At 46.8% G+C, this 7,254-nt stretch overlaps 1 long non-coding RNA gene across 1 annotated transcript; it reads left to right on the top strand.

The window, feature by feature from the left end:
• Positions 1-5,400: 5,400 nt before the first annotated feature.
• LOC125517496 (uncharacterized) lies at positions 5,401-7,053 on the top strand. Its single transcript, XR_007287663.2, has 2 exons — positions 5,401-6,112; positions 6,750-7,053. It is a non-coding gene; the product is annotated as an uncharacterized LOC125517496 (long non-coding RNA).
• Positions 7,054-7,254: the final 201 nt, after the last annotated feature.

The following is a 7,254-nucleotide window of genomic DNA, read 5'->3' as shown; positions in this document are numbered from 1 at the left end:
ACACTATATGCGGGCTTCCAATGTGCGTGAAATTATCACCTTTATATACAACTTCTCCAGACATGGAAAGCATTGCAGCAAGCCAATAATCTTGTTCAGATCAAAACTATTCATTTGGATATATAAGATCTTGACAGAATTCAGCAGCATTGATAGGCCATCCATGGAGACACTCTTCATTGAGCATAGAACATAATATTAGTACAAAGTGTACTCCAAGATGATATATAAATTATCCGCATAAATTTAAAATGCAACTTATGGTTACAAGTGTAGATGATAATATAAAGTACCTAAAGAACTGTGGAGCCAAACACCATATTGAAATGAGCACAGAGATCATGTATTACATCCAAGGTCTCCAGTTTAGGTGCAGAGAGGACGGTTATTTGCAATGGTGAATAACTAGAATCAAGGATCAACATTTGAAGTGAAGGGGCATCTTGGATGATGAGCTGCCTTCCGTCAAAAGAAATTCCAATTCTTACAAGGTTAGGCGACTTTATTTGGAGACAACCGATTCTAACTGTGAAAATAAGCACCAAGCACTCCAGCGCAGGGCAACTGGAGTGGATGATGCTGTGCAATGAGGCCTCCGATATATGAACCTGCACAAGTGAAAGTTTCTTGAGAAATGGGAGTCGAAGGTTTAGTACCAGATTGTCTGGTAGGTAGCACAGCGCAAAGGTGGCAGTGTGGAGAGAGGACGAAAACCGCGAGATGGACATCGGTGCTGATGGCACAAGTTCATGGCGTTCGGTATGTGGTATGTGATTTCCAGGGGAATAGTAGAACTCAAGCAGCTGTAGTTCTGTGAATTCAAGGGATTTCAGCCAGGCGTCCACCGTGCAGGGCATGGTATGCTTGCTCAGGTAGCATGACGGGATGCAGAGGCTTTGAACGGAGCCCTGGTGGGAGGAGATGATGGCTCTGGGATTTCAAAATCATTGAAGAGAGATAGCTGACGACAGTCGAGATTAAGGGGCACGGCGCGCCATAGAGAGCATCGCCGAATTGAGAGGACTTGGGTGCGGCAGCAATCCTTGGTGGGGAGAAGCGAGATGATCTCCCCAAGGACGGCGTCCGGGAGATCGCTGATGCGGTCCACCCGAGATTCTACGGGTTCCTGGAATCCGGTGGGGGCGGAGTCGCCGCTTCTCCCCGCGCTGCCGGGTGCATGATCTACAACAGGCGTCGCCGCTGGCGGGAGCCTCATCTTCTTGGCGCTGGGGTCAGCCGACTCCATTTTCCTCGAGGGCGTCGCGTCGCGCTCACGGATTTGAGCAGAGTAACGAATGCCAAGCCTAGTTGTAGTGCGAGCGAAGAAGAAGGGGAGATGGGGGTTTTCTGTAGGAGTGAGGAAGAAGGGGAGATGGGGTTTTTTGTAGGAGTGAGGTGAGGAATTTGGGGGTACGAGTGGAGCGAGCTGACGTGAGGTGGGTGGGAGCGAGGAGGAAGAAGAGCACCCAGGTTTTTTTGGGGGGGGGCGGTGTGCTAGGTGTGGGTAGCGCCTCTCATTCAGTAAATATATGGGCTTTTGAATTGATTTTACTATTTACTAGTGTGGATGGGCTGTTTTCTCTTGGGCCCACAGAAACAATTACTACTAGTACAGTGGAGACACTCTACAGCTACCCAGAAAAACAATTACTACTAGTACAGTGGAGACACTCTACCGCTTCTGGCTCCTGCTAGGTCATTGAAATGTCTCCCTCTACTGAATGTCGTTATACTTTTGTTCACCGACATGCGGGCCATGCAGCGTGCGGGCCCAAATGCCATCCACCAAACTAGAAGGCAGTATGCAGGCGGAGAGTCACCCCGGCCGTAGTGCGGCAGTAACGAGCCGTCGTATCACAAAACCCCACCTCCCCGCAGTCTAAGTTTGACAGACGAAGCAACCATCATTTCACTCTTCGCTGAATCCCCTTCTCCCTCACCGTCTTCAAGAAAGGCAACACTCGCATCTGCCACTATTCTTCTCTCCGAATGAAGGGAAGGTAAGCGGATCCGTGATGTTGGTATATTTTCGTTCAGAGAAAAAAAAACTTTTGCAAAGCAGTAACTGATCCTCACTCTCTTTTTTGTTTCATTATCATTGCGATTGTGTTTTTCTTTCAGTGGTCTCCTAGTATTCATTAGTTTCATGATGGACCAAGGAGAACCAGGCAAAGATCTGCCGATATTGGAGCAAACGCGGGAGGCTGATCCCCACGAGACAGAGAGCTCCAAGAAGATGGAGGCAACCACCGAGCCGACCCCAGATACGCTCACGGCCACTACTGAGATGGTCAACGCCCCGTTTGAGGTTACAGCCCCTGTGGCACTGCAGGAGCAGTTTTCCCCCTTCGAGGATGTGTCCCCCCCCGTTGAGCTTCCCATGGTGATTTCCTTCTTTGCCGATCTCGATTGTGGTTTTTCATCTAAGTATGTGGTGATTTTTTTAGAAAAGGAAGTATGTGGTGATTAATAATGCAAAATTTTATTAGCTTCGATGCCATGCTATACATAGTGGTTTAAATAACTTGTGTTTCTTATACTGAAAAGTAATTCAGAATTTGTTTCTGTTTCAATTAGAGCCCTGATGCAGACAAGGATTGTGTGGTTGTACATGTCACTCGCTATGAGGCGGACGACCTGAATATACGCACTGGGAAAACAAAGTTCTTAGGCTGTTGGATCCTGGAAGCCATTTGCAGTTATACCAATGAAGAGTTGTATTCTAGCCTCACTGTTGTCAGGCGTGTTGTCCAGGGTGTACTGAAGCACAAGAAGTTCAAAGCTACTCCTTCGTTTGTGAGGCATATTGTTCTTGTCAAGCTTACGCAGGAAGATGACGTGGCATGCCTCCACAAACAAGTTTATCAGTGGCAAGGCCACAAGGTTGTCCTCATGAAGGTTCACAGGATTGAGCTGCTGCGGGACGTCCTCGATGATGTTCATGGCAAGGTCCGTCTTGTGTCCAGCCCAAATTAGATCGAGGCATGAAATAGTTGCCCCAGCTAGTGTTTAATAGTAGTTTGGATTGTGTCTAATTATCCGAACCTTGCCTGTTATCGACCCCTCTGGGGCTAGTACTCTGTTTGAATCCGTCTATGGGAACTACTGCTACTTTTGTGTGCCCATGAATCATGTGAGAACCATCATAATTGTTGCCGAAACAGATGCGTCCTCACTAGTTTTTTCATGAATATGGCATGGTAAGACATAAGTTGTCACGGTTTATCATACGAGCAGTGTGTGTTTTGATGAAATAGAGCACTCGTTCGAGAACCGTGCGCCGACGTATACATAAGTACTTGTAAACACTGTTGGTGCTACCCCACTTGTAAGCAATTGTGCAAAAACGGCACATTGGCTCAGCTCGCTTCAACACTAGGCTATCGACCAGCTAACAATCAACAATCTGCTGTCTGACATATAAGCAACTATGTATCTTGTTATAGTGGTTCATGAAGCTAATTGAGGCCACAATGTAATAAATTCTAAATGTTCACACGCTAGTCCAGCGCTCATGTGGAACACTCACATTAAACTCGTCTTCATAAAAAACTTGAAAAGCATAAGTTAAGCAATTTTATACATCTCAATGATTCATAGAACATAACAAATATATACTAGTTCACAGCAAAAGACAAAGTTGTGAGAAGGTTTACAAATCAGGAAAAAACAAGCAAGGCTTCTCTGAGCAAAGGGCATCCCGGCAGGCTTAAATTTCCTGGAGTTCACTCTGGTTTTTTCTTGTTGCCACCATATAGGGTTTTTTCTCTCATTCCAGAATAACCAATTATAATTGTGGTCTCAGCTGCAATGCTGAACTGAACCATGCAGTGTACTGACCAGCTGAAATGCTTGTGCAGTCCACTAAATTTAAGCACCGCTATTTGCAGAAATAAGTAGACCACAATGCCTCTCGTCCGCGCACCTGTCCAAAAAACCACTATGCAGCCGTGCCAGCTAGTCCTCGGTCCATGGATGATCTGGTAGAAAGTGCATTCTGGAATAGGATGCAGTTGTTTTCGCTCGTCCCTGCACTGCAATCTGGAAGTAAAACGTACGAATCAGCTTCTTTTAGATTACGTTGGTCATTCTACCTTAGTTACTACCAATGTAGGGATACCTTGAAGACGGGAGGTTAGACAACGACAACGAGGGATAGCCATCTCATTTTGCGCAGTTGTACTAAAACTAAGATGTGTGCTTTTGATTGCGCGGATAGAAACGATATGAAGACAGACATCCCGAAACGATATGGAGACAGACATCCCTGTTTGCGCAAATACGAAATACGGTTATTTAAACAGTGATAGATATTACTACTTTCCCCTGTTTCCTCTTAGAACCAAGTCCTAGATTCATGCTACAGCTTTCCCACTTTCTTCCCTGTTTGAACCAACGCTTTGAGTCGACTATATGAACTAGCTTTACTTCTAATAATAGTAGAAGTCTAGGTGGCTTTGGAACAACGGACGAAAGTAGAAAAGGATCCACACGAAGGGAGCTGGGGCAGTAGAGCAAGGAAGATTTCGAAGGAATATATACCTGAGGGTCGTCGGCATGTGGCAAAGACGGCGTCGGGAGGCCGCATCTTGGCCACAATACCGCAGGGAGGAAGAAGGGTCGGAGGCCCTCCCGAGCCGGCGCTCTCTCGGAGAGAACGACACGGCCGCCAATCGGGACGCGCGGGCAGCTATTGGTCTCCTCCCTCGCCGCCGACGACAGCGTGAACGATGCACCTACACCCCTGCCCCGGCCAAGGTTGTCCGGCCGGATTTGTGACCAGCCGTGAGCTGAGAGAGAGTGTGGCCACCTATGTGTTGCTTAGATTTGGAGAGCATGAGAGAGTGAATGAGAGGAACCCTAGTAAAGCAAGCACTAAAGCTCCTGCTTTTATATATAGTGGAGTGATTTCGTTGTACCAACTTCAAAAAATGCGCTCCTACGTGTACCCGCGAGTGGGCGTGAGAGAACTAGTGCGTGCGTGCACCGCTTCTCTTCGTGAGAGTACAATATACTATGTCCAAAGAACGTTCATCGCAAGAGTAATAGTATAAGTGTGTGACATGTGAGCTAAAATAAAATGTGCCCGCCGTCTTTTGTTTTTTAGAAGTTTTGAGGGTAGGGTGTGAAGAGCACATATGTGCGTGACGTCTACCTGTAGATAGACGGTGGGTGCGACGTGCGAGTCTGTGAGAGGACTCGGGAGAGTCGTGATTCGTGAGGGTGCGTGTGTGTGAGAAAGAGGGAGACACGTATCAATGCAATGCATGTGTCCGTAAATCATTATTCGATAAACGTTTGCCACAAGTCATTCCTGACGAACGTCGTAAGAACCGTTAAATCAACATCCGACAGTGTCAGTTTTGCCATGAAAGCTATGCTACCCGCCTTTCTGGGGCGTTCGCGTCGTGCGATCGATCTGCTTCGCACGTTCTGCCTCGCTGGCTCGTTTTTACGGTGCTGTCAAAAATCTCGCCTTTAGTCTCTGTAGACGTTGCTTTTCGTACTACACAGGATGACGGGTGGGGTTCTTTTCTCACGGGCCCAGCTTTGCAGAGTCTATGCGTCGCGTGGCTCTGGTGAAAAAGGGGCTGACTACAGGGATCGTGGGCGACGTGGGGTTGGTCGATTCCTGGGGCGTGCGGTGAAAAATCTAGCCAATCGTCTCCTTCCTCGAGCCCCGCGTCCCCCTCCAGTTCACATCTCTCCTCCTTCCATGAGCTCCGATTCCTGGGACGGCAGCAGCGGCAGCAAGCGGCGACGGGAGCAGGGGCCGGGTCAGCAGGGGCAGCCAGCGGCGACGGGAGCAGGGGCCGGGTCAAGGCAGGTGTTGGCGGCCTAGATGCAGACAACGGTGGCTGTTGACGGGGGCCTGGTGTGCGTGGCGGCGGATGGAAGGGCGACAGCGGCCTGCGGGGCGTCGACCGGAACGGCAGCGACCTCCATGGAAGAGAAGGGCCCGGCAGGCTCGTGCAGGCGGGAGAAGCTGGGGGCGCTCGTCGATTGGGCAGATGGAGGCCATCGAAGTTTCTTCAATCGATCTGGACAGGGCCATGGCAACGTACGCGAGAGGTGGAGGCGAGCAACCCTCTGGAGGCACGCACGTCGAGAGGTAGCAGCCGTGCCCCTCCTCCTTCCCTTCTCTTCTCCCCTTCTCCTCTCCAATTTAGGCTGTCGTCCTTGGCATCTTCCTCTTCCAGTTTTTTACTCTTTGATTTTCTGATAATCTAATTTGATTCCTGAATTTCTGGTTACTTGTGAAGAGTAGAAGAAGAACAACGTAAATTCTCTCTCTCTCTCTCTCTCTCTCTCTCTCTTCAAAATGGTGTGCAGAGGTTTCTTAGTTCTTGTATTGCACCCCATTTTTTTAGAAATTGAAACTACTCCAGTGTCCAATGTTAGCTAAGAGCTAAGATGAGTACAAGATTTTTCTGTAGAGATTGTTGCAAGGAGACGTCTCTGTCCAGTGTTAGCTAAATTTTATTGGTCTCGGGCTCTCGGCATTGGCCTATCTATGCATTGGTCTCACATCTTATTTTCAAAACATTTGAGTACTCTTCAAATATGCATACACTGCATATTTTCAGTGATAGTCTGAAAATATGCGTACACTGTACAACAGCATATTGAAAACATTCAGGTTTTAGTATAACTGAACTTTTTGTTACATACACTCTGCGCTTCTTCTATAGCTGAATTTTGTGTTACATACACTCTGCAATTCTGCTTTAACTGAATTTATTTTTCAGGTTTTGTACATCAGCCTACCGAAAACATTCAGTTATTGACAAATCATGACATTACAATCTGACAAATCATGCATGCAAAATCTGACCAAGTGTAAAAGCTTATCAAAGCTCTCATTCCTTGTTATGTTATAAACTGAATGCCAAGATAGATTTCTCAGTGTACAAATTGTTTGCACTTTTTAAGCACTGAAATCTGTATATTTTAGATAAAGTAGCATTTGCCAGTAGAAGTCATGGTTGGATCAACATATTTTCCACTGAAATCCTTTTTTAATGCAAGTTTACGGCTATTCGGAGTTCTTAATTGCAGACTCAACTATCTTGACCTACCGATGATCTAATTTGTGGCATTATTACCTTTAGAAAATATTTGCATTTAATTTCCTTCATATATAGAGGTATAAGTTCTTACCAAATGTACTCAAATATACAGTTACTGATAAAATGCAAATATTTTCAACACAAACATGGTTTTAAACAGGTCTTTGCGCCATTTGGCGCAACT

This window comes from Triticum urartu, chromosome 1A, assembly GCF_056163025.1.
Source record: "Triticum urartu cultivar PI428250 chromosome 1A, HENAU_Tu73, whole genome shotgun sequence".
Lineage (NCBI taxonomy): Eukaryota > Viridiplantae > Streptophyta > Magnoliopsida > Poales > Poaceae > Triticum > Triticum urartu.
This window is presented reverse-complemented; position numbering and strand designations above follow the sequence as displayed.